The sequence below is a fragment of the Larus michahellis genome, chromosome 10 (assembly GCF_964199755.1).
Source record: "Larus michahellis chromosome 10, bLarMic1.1, whole genome shotgun sequence".
Classification (NCBI taxonomy): Eukaryota; Metazoa; Chordata; class Aves; order Charadriiformes; family Laridae; genus Larus; species Larus michahellis.
This window is the reverse complement of record NC_133905.1, coordinates 17,483,253-17,496,074: the sequence shown is the minus strand read 5'-3', so window position 1 is coordinate 17,496,074 and position 12,822 is coordinate 17,483,253. Positions and strand designations below refer to the sequence as shown.

Here is a 12,822-nt window from a genome sequence, read left to right as displayed (position 1 = left end):
TGTCCTGCCAGCTCCACAATCTCACAGAGGGAAAACACGCTGGTGCTAAAATAAAATCAATGACTTTGCACATGTCTTTGCAAGGCTGTATTCAGAGAGGTGACTGGCACTGAAATTGCCCTACTTACCACAAAAGCAGTGACAGTGCCACCACCACAGCAGGGGACAGACTGACTCCAGGCCTTGTTTCGGTCCTTGTGTTCTAATTGGAGCAGGCTGTGCTGCCAGCAAGAAAACGGGATCCTTTACAAGATCAGAAGTACATGTCTCCCACTACGCTTTGAAAGGTGAACCAACAGCTCCATGGCTGCGTTTAACTCTCGCCCGGCTGACATCCACAGCCCCAGTCCATGCACACTCCCCACCGACAGAAAGAAAGGTGAGGGGAAGTGGATATCAATAGGCTGAAAAGACTTACAGCAGCTGCCGCAGTTGGGGACACAGCAGCACATTCTGCTGGAAGCATCGGTGTCTGGGTGAACACTTCCAACATGCAGCTCACCTTTGAGAAATGTGCAACTTTACTGATGGATAAACAAGAGTCACTTTGCACATCAGCGGAGCAAACAGAAACCATCCTAATTCTGTCTAACCTCTCACATGGGACCATCTGCCCTCTCACATTTTATGCTGGGCAGTGCCATTGCTCATACGTTTAGGTGTCCCCTCCAAGTGGTGTTGGCAAGGACTGTGGACAAAGCTGCCACCCTTAGACCACACTGCACACATCGTGTTCCTGGGGTCGGAGGGCTCTTCCCACTCACACCTTCCGGTGAGCATCTGAAATCCTTCTGCTAGGCTTCAGCATGAGTGGAGGACTGAAGTGGGCATTAGCAGGGGCGGGTTCAGGCTGTAGCTCTCTGTCTAGAGGCGTTCTGCCCCTCTTGGTAGCAACACACTGCCCGCGCACCCAGGGGAAATGCTGTTCCCGTAACATCTAAATAAAATACCTTGGGTATTCTGCTAAGTTGAGCATTTAAAGGAAGCATGTACCCACTTCCCACTGATAGCAGGAGGACTTAGGCACCTAATTCTGCTAGGCTCCTTTGAAAACCCTGGATTTCAATGCTCAAAGGTCTGCTCCAATTAGCCAAATAACTGCCCATGTCATGTCCGTGCTCTTAAATGATTGGCAGTAGAGCTAACTTACGCTGATTCACGTTCTCCTGACTCACAGTCATTTATTTGCACTATTTCCAGCACTGGGAATTGAAATAATGATACATGTTTTCCATACATTCACAGAAGAATTCATAAATACCACAAACGCATGACTTCACGTCCAGCCATGCCAGGCTGTTCTAACTTCTCGACCAAATAAAAACAACCAGATCTATTCTGAACCCTAGGCATGCTGAACCAAGTTTGGGGAAATATTAATCCAGGGAAATCATCTTTTTCCCCATTTTTAAGGCAAATTCCAGCACTGTGAAAACTTTGAAGGCTGTCAGGCTTAATGACAAAGTGTTTTCCTCTTTACTACAGAATTAGCTCCTCCTGTCTGGTCTTGGCTTGTACCTCCACACTGTGAAGGAGGGGATGCTTAGAGGGCTGAAAAAGCCTTTCGGGGTCTGTGGTGCTTTTCTAGTTTTGGGTTTACAACTGCTCGACAGCTCGTGCCAGCTATGACACAGCACCAAACAGCTCTCAGCGAGGTTAACATGAGCCATCTCCAGCTGTGACACGAGGCTCTGAGCCCTTCACGTTTATCCCTTCCAGTATTGTCCAAACTTCATCCTGGTGGCCTAACCTCCCATAGCCCACGGAGGGTCACTTTCCTTTAATACTTTGGCGCTTCAGGAGGGATGCTTGCATAAATACAAAGCAGCAGGGGATTGATTTCAGCTTCTAAATCCAGCCATCAACTAAGGTGTATTTCTAGACTTGTGTTAAACAATGGAGAGACCCCTTGCCCATCATCATCATGTGCTTGACCCCAAGGCTACTGAAATTGCAGGAAGATGGCACATAGAAGCTAAGGTACTGGGACACTAGCAAATTTGTCCACATTTAAACTTAACCATCTATCCCAGGATACATAACACCACGTCTGACCGCTTTAGCAGATGAACCAATGGAGATAAAAATGCTAACTTGAGTCTCAAGCCAAAGCGATGCCCTTGGATTTAGCTGAACGCGAAGTTAGAGGAGCTTCTCCCAGAGCCTGACCCTGAATCACTCTCCATACTCTGAATCACTTGGTTTCAGCTCAGCCGTCAGCTCCAGCTAAGAGCAAAATGACCATAGCTCCCTACGCGTAGTTCCCCCGGGGAAGTGCTCATCAGCTGCAAAACCACCTTAGAGCCTTCCCACAAGAGAAGAATCGAGAGTGCCCTGGCCATGCCAGCTCTGCTGGGTGGCGTGGTGGGAAGCAGTGGGGTGACAGGGTGCTGTAAGAACAGCTGGCCCTGGGGTAGAATGGCTTTTGATTGTTTAATTCGGTTTTGTGCATGCTGAAGAGAGACCCTCAAACTCCACAGAGCTCAAGAGGCTGTGAGCTCTGCTTTAGGCCTGTGAGGCACGCTAACCCTTACAGCGGTCAGTACCACCAGGCAAAATGGTTTCTTGGGAAAGGAGGCAGGGTTTGGTACTAAGTAGATCTCTCCTCCTTGTGCCATGGCAGTGGAAAGCTGGGCAGGGGGTAGTTCCCATATGAGCACAATCCAGGGGTAGATTGAGACCTTAAAGCGGTTCAAGACAAGCTCTGGCAAAGCTGTTCCACAACTGCTCTATCTCCAGCTCCCACTGCCTCACATTTTCTCTAGTCCTTACAAGCATAGCAATTGGACCATCATGGCTGGGAGCAGAAGGGACGCTGGAAGCTGCTTAAAGTCTCTGAGTCCCAGCTTCGAAGATCATGGGTGAAGCCACAGCTGGATGGAACAATCCACTGGAGCCACAGATTTCTTTTTAGCAGCACATGCAGGCGGTGGTGCTGTAGTGTTGCTGGAGTACAGGAGCATCCTACAGCTTCCTGACTGACTTCCAGCTAGTGCCCTATAATCTGTTCCCTAAATATCAGTTGTTATCTCTGCCATTTCAGAGATTTTCACCAGCTGCTAGAGGAATGCAACATGGCCACCAACTTGACACGAAGATCAGGCCGACCCTGTTTATTGACCTGTCTGCCTGGGCCACTCCCACTGAGGATCTCGTGGATCTCACCTGTGGAGCTGCAATAAGTCTGCCTTGCCTTTAAAAAAGGGACAGTGCTAAACAGACTATTTTTGTGACCCACTTACATGCCAGACACTCAGCTCCTCTAAAAAATAGGACAATTAGAGAATTTAATTGCCATGACTTTGCAAACAGCCTTTTGTCATGTTAAACGCCGAGCCAGGATCAATGAACGTAAGGCAAAATTGTACTGTGCCTGTCCTAGCTCTGCGCTCATGTAACCAGGGAGACTGGACTGCTGAGCAGAGACGAAGATGGTGTGAGGCTGGGATGGAAAACAGTGTATTTGGCAGCCATCAGCAATGCTGTCAGCGCTGCAGCTCCTTGGAGAGGCTCAGCAGTTGGGCAAAGTCAGGGCTGACCTCTCCATTGACTCCTCTCCAGTCAGGATCAGGCTCTGATCAAAGCAGGTCACAGCAAAGGAGTAGTTGAAGGGAAGACAGAGGTGATCCGCAGTGTGTGACCAAGCTCTGACTTTATGGCTGTGACCCAAAAACCATACGGTTGTGCTCGCTGGACTCCACCCACCCCCATGCTGGGGCTGACCCTCTGCTCTCCACACAGCTCAGTGCAGGGTTCATCGCTCTTCAGCCGCCAAGCCTTGGTGCTGCTCCGCCGAGATCTCAGTGACTTGGGGAAGTTTCTGTCTCCCTGCAGCCTACCACAGAGACACAGCCCACGGCCAGATGTGGCTGCTTGTGCATGGGGAGGTGCCCTTGACTCCTCACAGTTCTTCACTTGGCGCTGCAATAATAAACAAAACCCAAACCATTGCCGAGTAGCTCTGATGGATGCATAAATCACGCTGCTTCCCACCAAGTCAACATAATAATTCCAGGTGATACCAGCTCAACACCTGAAGCTCAGACTCTCCCTCTTTACTACACACCTACAGCAACACTTCCCGGCAGGCGAACGGCACCAGCCATTCCCTGCGCCTAAGGGTAGTAACTGAACTCCCAGCATATGGTTTGTCAAGTAGGGGCAAGACTGGTGGTGTGCTTGAAAGTAAGCTTCTGCTTAAGTACTTACTTAATTGGGACTTTGATACAGTGCTTAAATTCAGTTTAGAGATAATTTCTCAAAACCATCTCAGTAGTTGGAGGTTCACAGTCCTCCTGCCCCTCACCACGACTCAGGCTCCTAACAGGCCAGGCTGTCGCTACAAGATGTTCTCAAGGTGGTTTGAAACTCTCTGCCTCCATTTCCTCAGCTTTCTAGGGGTTATTACAGGAGATCTGCGAGGGGAAATGAATGTTTGTAAAATACACAATTGAATGGAATAAATTACAATTAGTGAAATGAGAGGATAAGTATTAAACTGATTAAAAGCTATCCAAGCTGAACACAATTAAAAATAAATGAAACCCAGCTACAAGCCTAATGAACAATTGCTTCACAACTGTTCCTAACTCATCCTTCAAATAAAAAAAAAGAAACATTTTAAAATAAAATTACAGATTTTTAAAAATAAAAATGTTTGTAAGAAGAAGAAAAATTCAAATAGCACCTTAGAATCATAGAGTGTGTTGGGTTGGAAGGGACCTTTTAAAGGCCGTTTAGTCCACCCCCCTGCAGTAAGCAGGGACATCTTGAACTAGATCAGCCTTGTAAGGATTCATTTACATCGCACCTGGAAAATAAGTCGGAGCTCCTACTTCCCTCCAGTATGGATCGCAAGAAATCACCAACCACTTTTCTGCCCATTCATAAGCAAGTCCCCTCGCTGCCCTCACCCCCTGGACACTGTGTGCTCGTCCAGCACTAAGGATGGCCAAAAGCAATTTAACCAAATTCACACCTTCCACTCTATAATCTGTGATCTCTGCATCAACCTTCTGTGCCCGTCAAGAGGGCCACAAGAGGCCAAATGCACTGCTCAGTAACGGTCTCTCCCTTTTCTTGGCTTTCATTAGCTTTTTGTTCTCTGCATGACGGCATCTCCCAGCTTTGAGGTCCTATTTATACCGCGAGCACCTTGTGGTCAGGCCACGGCTGCTGCTCTTTGTAGGCACAAAAGCCTGAGTGTAGCACAAATCCAATTTTAAATGCAAAAGCAGGCTCTTAAAAAAAAATAATAATAAAGAAACCCATCAAGGTACCAGACTGCATGATGGATATTAGCCATGTACTTAAGTGTCTTGCTGAATCAGGGCCACGGCCTATTGATTACAGACAATATATTAATGACGTAATTTTCTCAGAAATGATGATGGAGTCTGTATTTTGTCCAAGGTTATCCAACACGTACGGCGACGCAGACCGACACAGGAGTTACCTGCAGCCCGTGGATTTTCCCCCCACTCCCACTGGCCTGGTCCACAGGGATGGCAGCACCTTGTCGAGCCAGGGGCAATTCTGAGCAGGAAAAATCTGTGCTAATTGCAGAGGGACTGCACAGAGGTTTACACCTGTGCCTAACCATACAAGTCACTACAAAGCAAATACTTCGTCTAATGCATTTAATCAAGTAAAATCAATTAGCAAACACTATAATAACAGCTGTAGAGTAAGGTTGCAAAGGAAAGTCTATTCAAGCTCCAGAGTACTGCTCCAGCGCCATTCCCACTGTCTATATTTAATACCACCGCCGTCTTAATATTCAGAGCCAGTTCCCTACACAGAGCAAATCTGGAGACTGCTAGTTTGGTGCCTGCCAAGCACCGGGCATGGCTCTGCCCTCGCTGTTACAGCCGGGGACAGAAGAAACAGCTATCGCACAAAAGACAGAGGTTTTCTCTGTGATATGTCGCAACGGGCTGACCCAACCAGAGGCAAGGCCAGCTTGCTATGTGGTCCCCATCCTTGCATCCCCTTGGCCAACCCTAGGAATATACGGAGACAGAATATACAAATCTCATCTTATTTATCCTGAGCACCATCATATAATCCTAACGGGGTCTGTGGCCTCTTCATCTTCCCATGGCATTGCCACAAGGTGCAAGCCTGTGCTTACAGCACCTTGTAAGTGGAGCCAAAGTGGTTGAGAAGATGGGATCCCACCAGTCTGGACCACTTCTCCCAGTTCTGGAGAACAGGAGTTTTGATGGTGGTAGCTCTCTTCTCTCGTGTGAGCCCAGGAAGTCAGAGCACGCAGCGTGAGCAAGGCAAAACATTAGGGCCATATTGGGCTGTAAATGCTGCAGCAGGGGAATACCCGCAGGCTGTCAATTCAACATCACATTGGCAAGAGCTGTTTTTATTGACATCTGCTGTTTTCATCGTTGCATAATGAAACAGAAAGGAGATGTTCCAAACCAGTATCCAGGCCAGGTCCCAGGAAGCTCCACTCTGTGCGTTGGTCCTGAAGCACCTGAGCCATACGCTGCTGCACCTACTCAAAGCACAGGAGATTTCCCCTCTCATCCCTCTTGCATCTTTTCCCCAATTCCATTTTCAAGCCACACAGCTTTCTGTCACCCACCCACACATGAGCCTACCACCAGGGTGGGTTTCATTTGCAATACACAGGGGACAGCAATCTCCCACAGTTTCCCCAGGAGCGGTATGGATTCCCCACAGAGTTAACTCCAGGAGATCCAGGCACCTGGGCAGACACTGCACTTTGCCACCTCTGCCCTTCTCAGAAGCAACCAGCGTCCCCATCCACATCCCAGAAGCTGCCCTGAATTAAACCTGGTTCCCGCTCAGCAACGAAGCCCCGGCAGAGCGGCCTGCAGTTCGGCAGGGCAGCACTGAAGTTAATGATGCAGGAGAGCAGTCGGATGTGACTTCGAAGAAAGGGGAGAATGTGCTTCTAGCTTTTCCATAACGGTTAATCATTAAAACCCTTCATGGTCACAGAAGGTGCTGGCCTCCTTACAAGCTCCCCTTATCAGCCATAATTATTTCCTGATCAGCTCTCGCCTAACTACCTGGCAGACTTATGCACAACACCCTTGAATCACCTGACTGCATTTATTGCCCTATATTCCTGGCCAAATGGGCCTCTGCTGTGTCAGCTGCAATATTTATAGCATGTTATTTCTCCCAGCCCATGCCCAAACACAAAAGCTGTTCTGTCCCCCGCCTTCCCCTTTATACCATCCCTCTTTCGGTGACGAAGCAAAACAGAGCAGTCATCTAAATACCTCCGCACTTCTTTCTCCTCTTCTCCCCCAAATGCAACAGCTCCTCTTATGTAAAGCCCAGGGGGCCCTGCTGCCATCTCCCTGATCCCATTTTAAGTTTTCAATCATTTTAATTCTATGGATACTGCCTAGATATCTAAATTAATGCTTTTCTATTTACACTTCTGTCCTTTTTTCTTTTCTGACAAAGACTAGCTCCCCTCCTTAGAGGAGAGAGATGGAAATCCAAGCGATAGACCTAAACGTGTCACCCACACGGCGTGTTATTCCCTGTGTCAGAGCCTGCTTTCTGGGGAGGAGAGTTTAGAGTTACCAACTTTGTTATTGAACAAAAATGGGTAGAATAACCCTGACCAGCAAGCTTGGTCTGAACAGATGAAGTCAAATCCCAAAGCCCTCTATGAGTGGAGCCAGTGGAAATTTCCAAGAGCACGAAGAGGGCTTGTACTTTGGCAAATAAAAGCAACTCAGATAAATAAAAGCAAGAACTGGAAATCCAGTCCTTACTGCAGCTCCAATTAACAGGTAGAAATTCCCCTGTTCTCGATGAAGTGGAAGAAGCTGTATAGTCTACTGGTAGGACATGCCTATGTCTACACGTGCTGTACAACACCTATCCGAGCTACCAACAAGAGCTTTATATCAAACATACACAAAAGGGGACGGAGGTCTCCAGACACGGAGTGCAAGAGTCAAGAAATGGGAACATAGTATTTCAGGACCAAATTCATTTTCTCAGCAAGACAGTAACACCTACAAAAAGGAATAAAAATGCATCAGAGGGGGATTTCATCTTCACCGCTTAAGTTTAGGAAAAAACAGTTTTAGGGAAATGCAAAACCACAAAGTGAGCAGGGGATGTACACGGAATAACCCCGGGGCCAGATTACATCGCTGTTACTGAACAGCACCAGCGTCTGCTACTTGGCTGACTCTGCATGCAGGAGATTGCAAGGTCATTCTGAAACCCTTGTAATCTACAACTCGAACAAATCTTTCCTCTTTCTTTCTAGCACAGCATCCACACAGACCAGCCAGTAATTCAGAGAGTTCTCAAATATGACCAAGAATTTGGCAATGCTCCGCTTGTCTTGCTGCCTGCAGTCACATCACTTCCAAGGCGGACCGAGATGTGCACCAAAGGGACACTGGCCATGCTCAGAGAGCACAAATAATACACTGGCAAAGTATAAAATAAGAAGTGTCTACCTGCATGTGCAGTTCTCCACTTGGTGAGCGTTCTGTGCTTCCTTCTGCTCTCACAGTCACCTATCATTTTGCTCGGGGCTCCTGCAGATAGAGCTCTAAAAACGCCAGCTCAAGGCTCAGGAATGGTCACAAAGGCATGCAGGATCTCGGAAAGCATTACTGAAAGAGAAATAGAGAAAAGGAAGGTAAAGCCTTCCTTTTTTAAAGCCACCGTAAAAAAATAACCGTGTGATGCACCGAAGTCATGATTCCTGGAGGGGGGGTGTCTCATCATCCCCTCTTAGAAAGGACAGACAACAAACGGAGAAGAAGAATGGACTGACCAGTGATTTTGCTACTGCAGAGTTCCTGTATCCATGTGGGAGGAAGCCTCAACTCAGAAAAGAGATGTCAGGGGGAAATGACCGAGGTCTGTAGAGACACAAAGGGCAGAAAGGTGATTAAAGCACAAGGGTCCAGCAGTTCTCACCAAAAAAACCCCGAACAACCCAAAACCAAACCAAACCCTCAAAAAACCCCAAGACTTAGGACCACTGCAATTACTAGGTCCACTGGGACCATCAGGATGCTGATGCCAGAAGATGAGACAATGGGCCAGAGGAAGGATCGCACTATGAACAGTTTCTCTTACCGTTCCCCTAAGTATGCATTACTGGTCACAGTCAGGGACAAGGCACCGGGTTAAGGAGAGTCTTTGGCCAGAGCCAGTACAGCTGTTCTTTACTGGGGCATAAGCTGAGAGCTAATATCGGAACACAGAACCCAGAGCAATACGCAGACATGCAGCTCTTGGAAGCTGCTCATTTGATTTCTTGCAATCTTTTATTTCAGACCCTGTTCCTGTTGCTTTGTTTCAGTTTTTGGGTTTGTTTTTTTGGTTTTTTGGTTTTTTGTTTTTTTTTTTTAAGAATTAAAAATACACTCAGATTCTAAATTACACTGAAATACGCTGCAATAAGCAGCCTTGCAGCTTGGTGTCAGCTGTCGGTCCGCAGATAATATCTCCCCCTTTACTGATGCCTGTCCATGTATCCTGACCCTTAACTAAAGAGGTCTCTGCTAGAGCGAGCCCAGGGCTCACTCCCCACAGTGCATTCAATCTTCGGCCTCTCTGCCAAGACAGCCAACACCAGTAGCAATTATGGAAGTCACTCACTGTGACGTGATGTCCCGTCCACGGGGCACGCAAATCAAACTACTCCTACAAGACCTACCGGCGTGGGGGAGTCACCACGGAGCAGAGCCCAGCTCGCTCTTCTCTGCGCAGCACGTCTCACACTCTCATTATAACAACACCGCAGCTTGACCTAACCGTTGAACTATCTAATGCAACACGCCTACTGCAATCAGCAGCCATGAAAATTAATAGCACCATTCTTTCAATTTTTAATGCAGTTTGAGAGACTTTAATCAAATCTGATGAGGGGCAAAGTAGCCAGTGATGAAGCTATGCAGGAGGGAGGGAGTGTGTTACCTGCGCTGCGGTTCTGCCTTGTGTCAGTGCTCCTGAAAGTTTGCTAACAGAGGAGCTTGAACAACTTTTTAGAGGATATCTTGGCACTACCAGACCACACTGGGCAAGCTACAGCTGTGTATTTTGAGCTGCACCATTCTTTTATTCAAATTCATCTACCTGCTTAATCGACATGGTGTTGAACCTTCTCCCACAGGTCCAAAAGGATGCTGCTTCCTTGGTTTTCAGTGGATTTCTGTGCAAAGTTCCCCCTGAAGACAGATTTAGGACCCTGGCCTTTAGCAAATACCTGTATCTTCTTGTTCAGACGTTACTGAGCTGTCACTGGGGCATGTTATCAGTGCTGCAGTTCCTGGTTCACTGCAGGCGTAGGTGGGAGTTTGCTGGCTTTTGCCAGCTTAGAGCCTGTGCCCAGGAGCCCCAGGGCGTGCGAGGCCCTTCACCACCATCAAGCTTCATCTTGCCCATCCACTGCTCAGCCTTGTTTAACCACAGGGAGGGAGGCAGGGAATTGTTTCCTACCTTCCGAGAAACGTTTCATGGAACTGGAAAGGGTTTATCAGTATTTTTCTGAAGGCGGTTTTGGTTCCCAGGTAACTTTTCTTTCCTAAAATCCAAACAAATCACACATGGAACTGCCCCAAGGAATCCCACCTTGGGGGTAGACGTGTGGGAAAAGTTGGGGTTTGGTTAGCAAAACGTAAGCATTTTTCTTAGGCTCTCCCTTTCACCCCCTTCCTCCCCCACAAAGCCCTGAAATGCCTTGATAGAAATAGCTGCTTTTGGGACGCACATACCTATCAGTGGAAAAAATAATTTAAAAAAGGCTTCCAAGTTGCTTTATGTCCTGAACTGAGCCAAGAGACGGGGCTGGTGACTGAATCACACCACAGTGCATCTCACGGACCACTGCAAATCACTGCCTTCTGCTCACACGCATGCCCCAAAGACGCTTCCCGGCGTTCCTTATTCTGCTCTACCAAAGCTGCAGCTCCCAAAAGCCCGCTGCACCCCGTGCTAAGCTGCCAGGGACACTCGCTCCCAGGAGGGGATCCCCACCAGCGGCACGGACAGATGCCATCCGTCACATCCATTCCCCATGGCACAGTCAATCTGTCAGCCCCTGTGACAGCTCTGTGTTGTGATGCCTCTCGAAGCCAGCAGCTCAGCCAGCACCCGGAGCACAGCCAGCGCTGCTGGAAGCAGATGGAGGTCTGGGCCTGCCTTTACAGCTCTAAAGTCACAGTGGCCACTTTCTTATGAGTAGAAAGCTTTCACTCCACTTTTTGGGTCTGGTTTTTCCATTTCCCCATGCCTGGCTCTTTCTCATCACAAATAAACAACTAGCCATATACAGCAGTTCACATGCAAAGGCTCTGGACTCCAGCTCCCAGAAGAGAGCACTGGAAGGCAAAAACAGGGAAACAAACTGCATGAATATGATTTATCTTTCACACAGGGGCTCCACCCTCTCTTTCAAGACCATGCATCCAGATAATGAGAAACAGGGCATTCCCACCCCTCGTGCACAATCCCCTTTTTATTTCCTACGCAATAAGGAATTAAGACATGAGACTTCTCAACGACTTCCCACAGGAGCTGTCTGTGGCTCTGACTTTGATGATCCAGCTTGACTGATCTTTCTCCGGCAGTGGCACTGGCATCAGGAGCCAAATGATGGATAGTCTTTATATCTCAAACAGCCTTTGGGATAGCTGGTTGAAAATAAATGCCTGAAACTCTCAATTTATGCTTCCTCAAGTTCCTAAGCCACAAGATATTAATGGATATCTTTTTTCTTTATTGTTAGCTTTGAAACAGGAGCAAAACAAAGGTGGCGAGACTCTCAAGTAGCTGCGTTACATCCATTGCTAGAGGAAAGTAAATCACCTGACCGGGAAGTGACCAAATTTTCTACCATCCCAAACTTCTGACGACATTGGCTCATACACTGCTTTTCTAGTTTACCTCCTTTATCTGAATTTTTACTCCATGTCTCCTGGGCCAGGTATGACAGCAGTGAATGCTATTGCCTACAGGTAGAAAATGAAGGTAGGACACATGGGAAGACCAATAGTTGTCCTACCACAAAAGACACAAAGGCATTGGTGTAGTCTCTGTGCATCCTGGAAAGATGCACGCTACTGACTTCAGGTGGTTGTTGGAGACACCGCAGTTGTCAGGTCAGAATTTCAGTTAAACTCATATTCTGCTAAATCTTTCTCAAGTTCTCTGTCACCAGAGGATTTGTGATCACTTGGGTAATATAAAAATAGTGGAAACTTTAAATGCAGTCAGATTGATAGGCCCCATTAAGACGCTCATCAAAATCTACTAAAAACCTATTGATTTATGGCTACCAGCAGGAAAGTGTCGTTACATTTTTCTTCTTCAGCTTTCAGAGGTGTTTTTGTAGAGGTTTCACTGTTTAAGTATTTAGAGCTTAATGAATACTCAAACAATTGTCTGATTTTAAGCTCTCAGGACTGCCAGTGATGACTGAGGTTGAAGATAACTTAGGAAAGGGCCCAATAGCAAGAGGTGAGCACCAAGGCTCCTACTGATAAGCACAATTGCTTGGTGCCCTTCAGAGCTTAAATTCATGAGCAAGTTACTGCAGAATAAATGTAAGTACACTTCAGATGACCTCAGCAACTAGCTGTGTACACAGTCTTAACCCCCAGCAAAGACAGAGTGATCTAAGTGACACAGACATGCATGTAGACAGCAGTAACCGTAGGCCAGAGCTGAGCTGAACACGGCCCCAAACACCCTTCAAAGCCGAAAACAGGGAAGAAAATTGTTCATTTGGCTCTTCCACACTGATACAGACCTATAACCGTTTCCAGGGCAGGGACTGAGAGGGTAGTC

At 47.4% G+C, this 12,822-nt stretch overlaps 1 long non-coding RNA gene across 6 annotated transcripts in view; it reads right to left on the bottom strand.

The window, feature by feature from the left end:
• LOC141749515 (uncharacterized) overlaps positions 1 to 12,822 on the bottom strand; it is a 233,071-nt gene that overhangs the window by 145,609 nt on the left and 74,640 nt on the right. For 4 of the 6 annotated variants that reach the window (XR_012589375.1, XR_012589377.1, XR_012589378.1 and 1 more), the window contains 2 exons: positions 8,801 to 8,888; positions 8,478 to 8,636 (listed from right to left, as the gene is read on the bottom strand). This is a non-coding gene — a long non-coding RNA (uncharacterized LOC141749515). Of the gene's footprint in view, positions 1 to 5,705; positions 6,512 to 6,540; positions 8,022 to 8,477; positions 8,637 to 8,800; positions 8,889 to 12,822 lie in introns of those variants that run through there. The other 2 variants (XR_012589380.1, XR_012589379.1) reach the window with 2 other exon arrangements.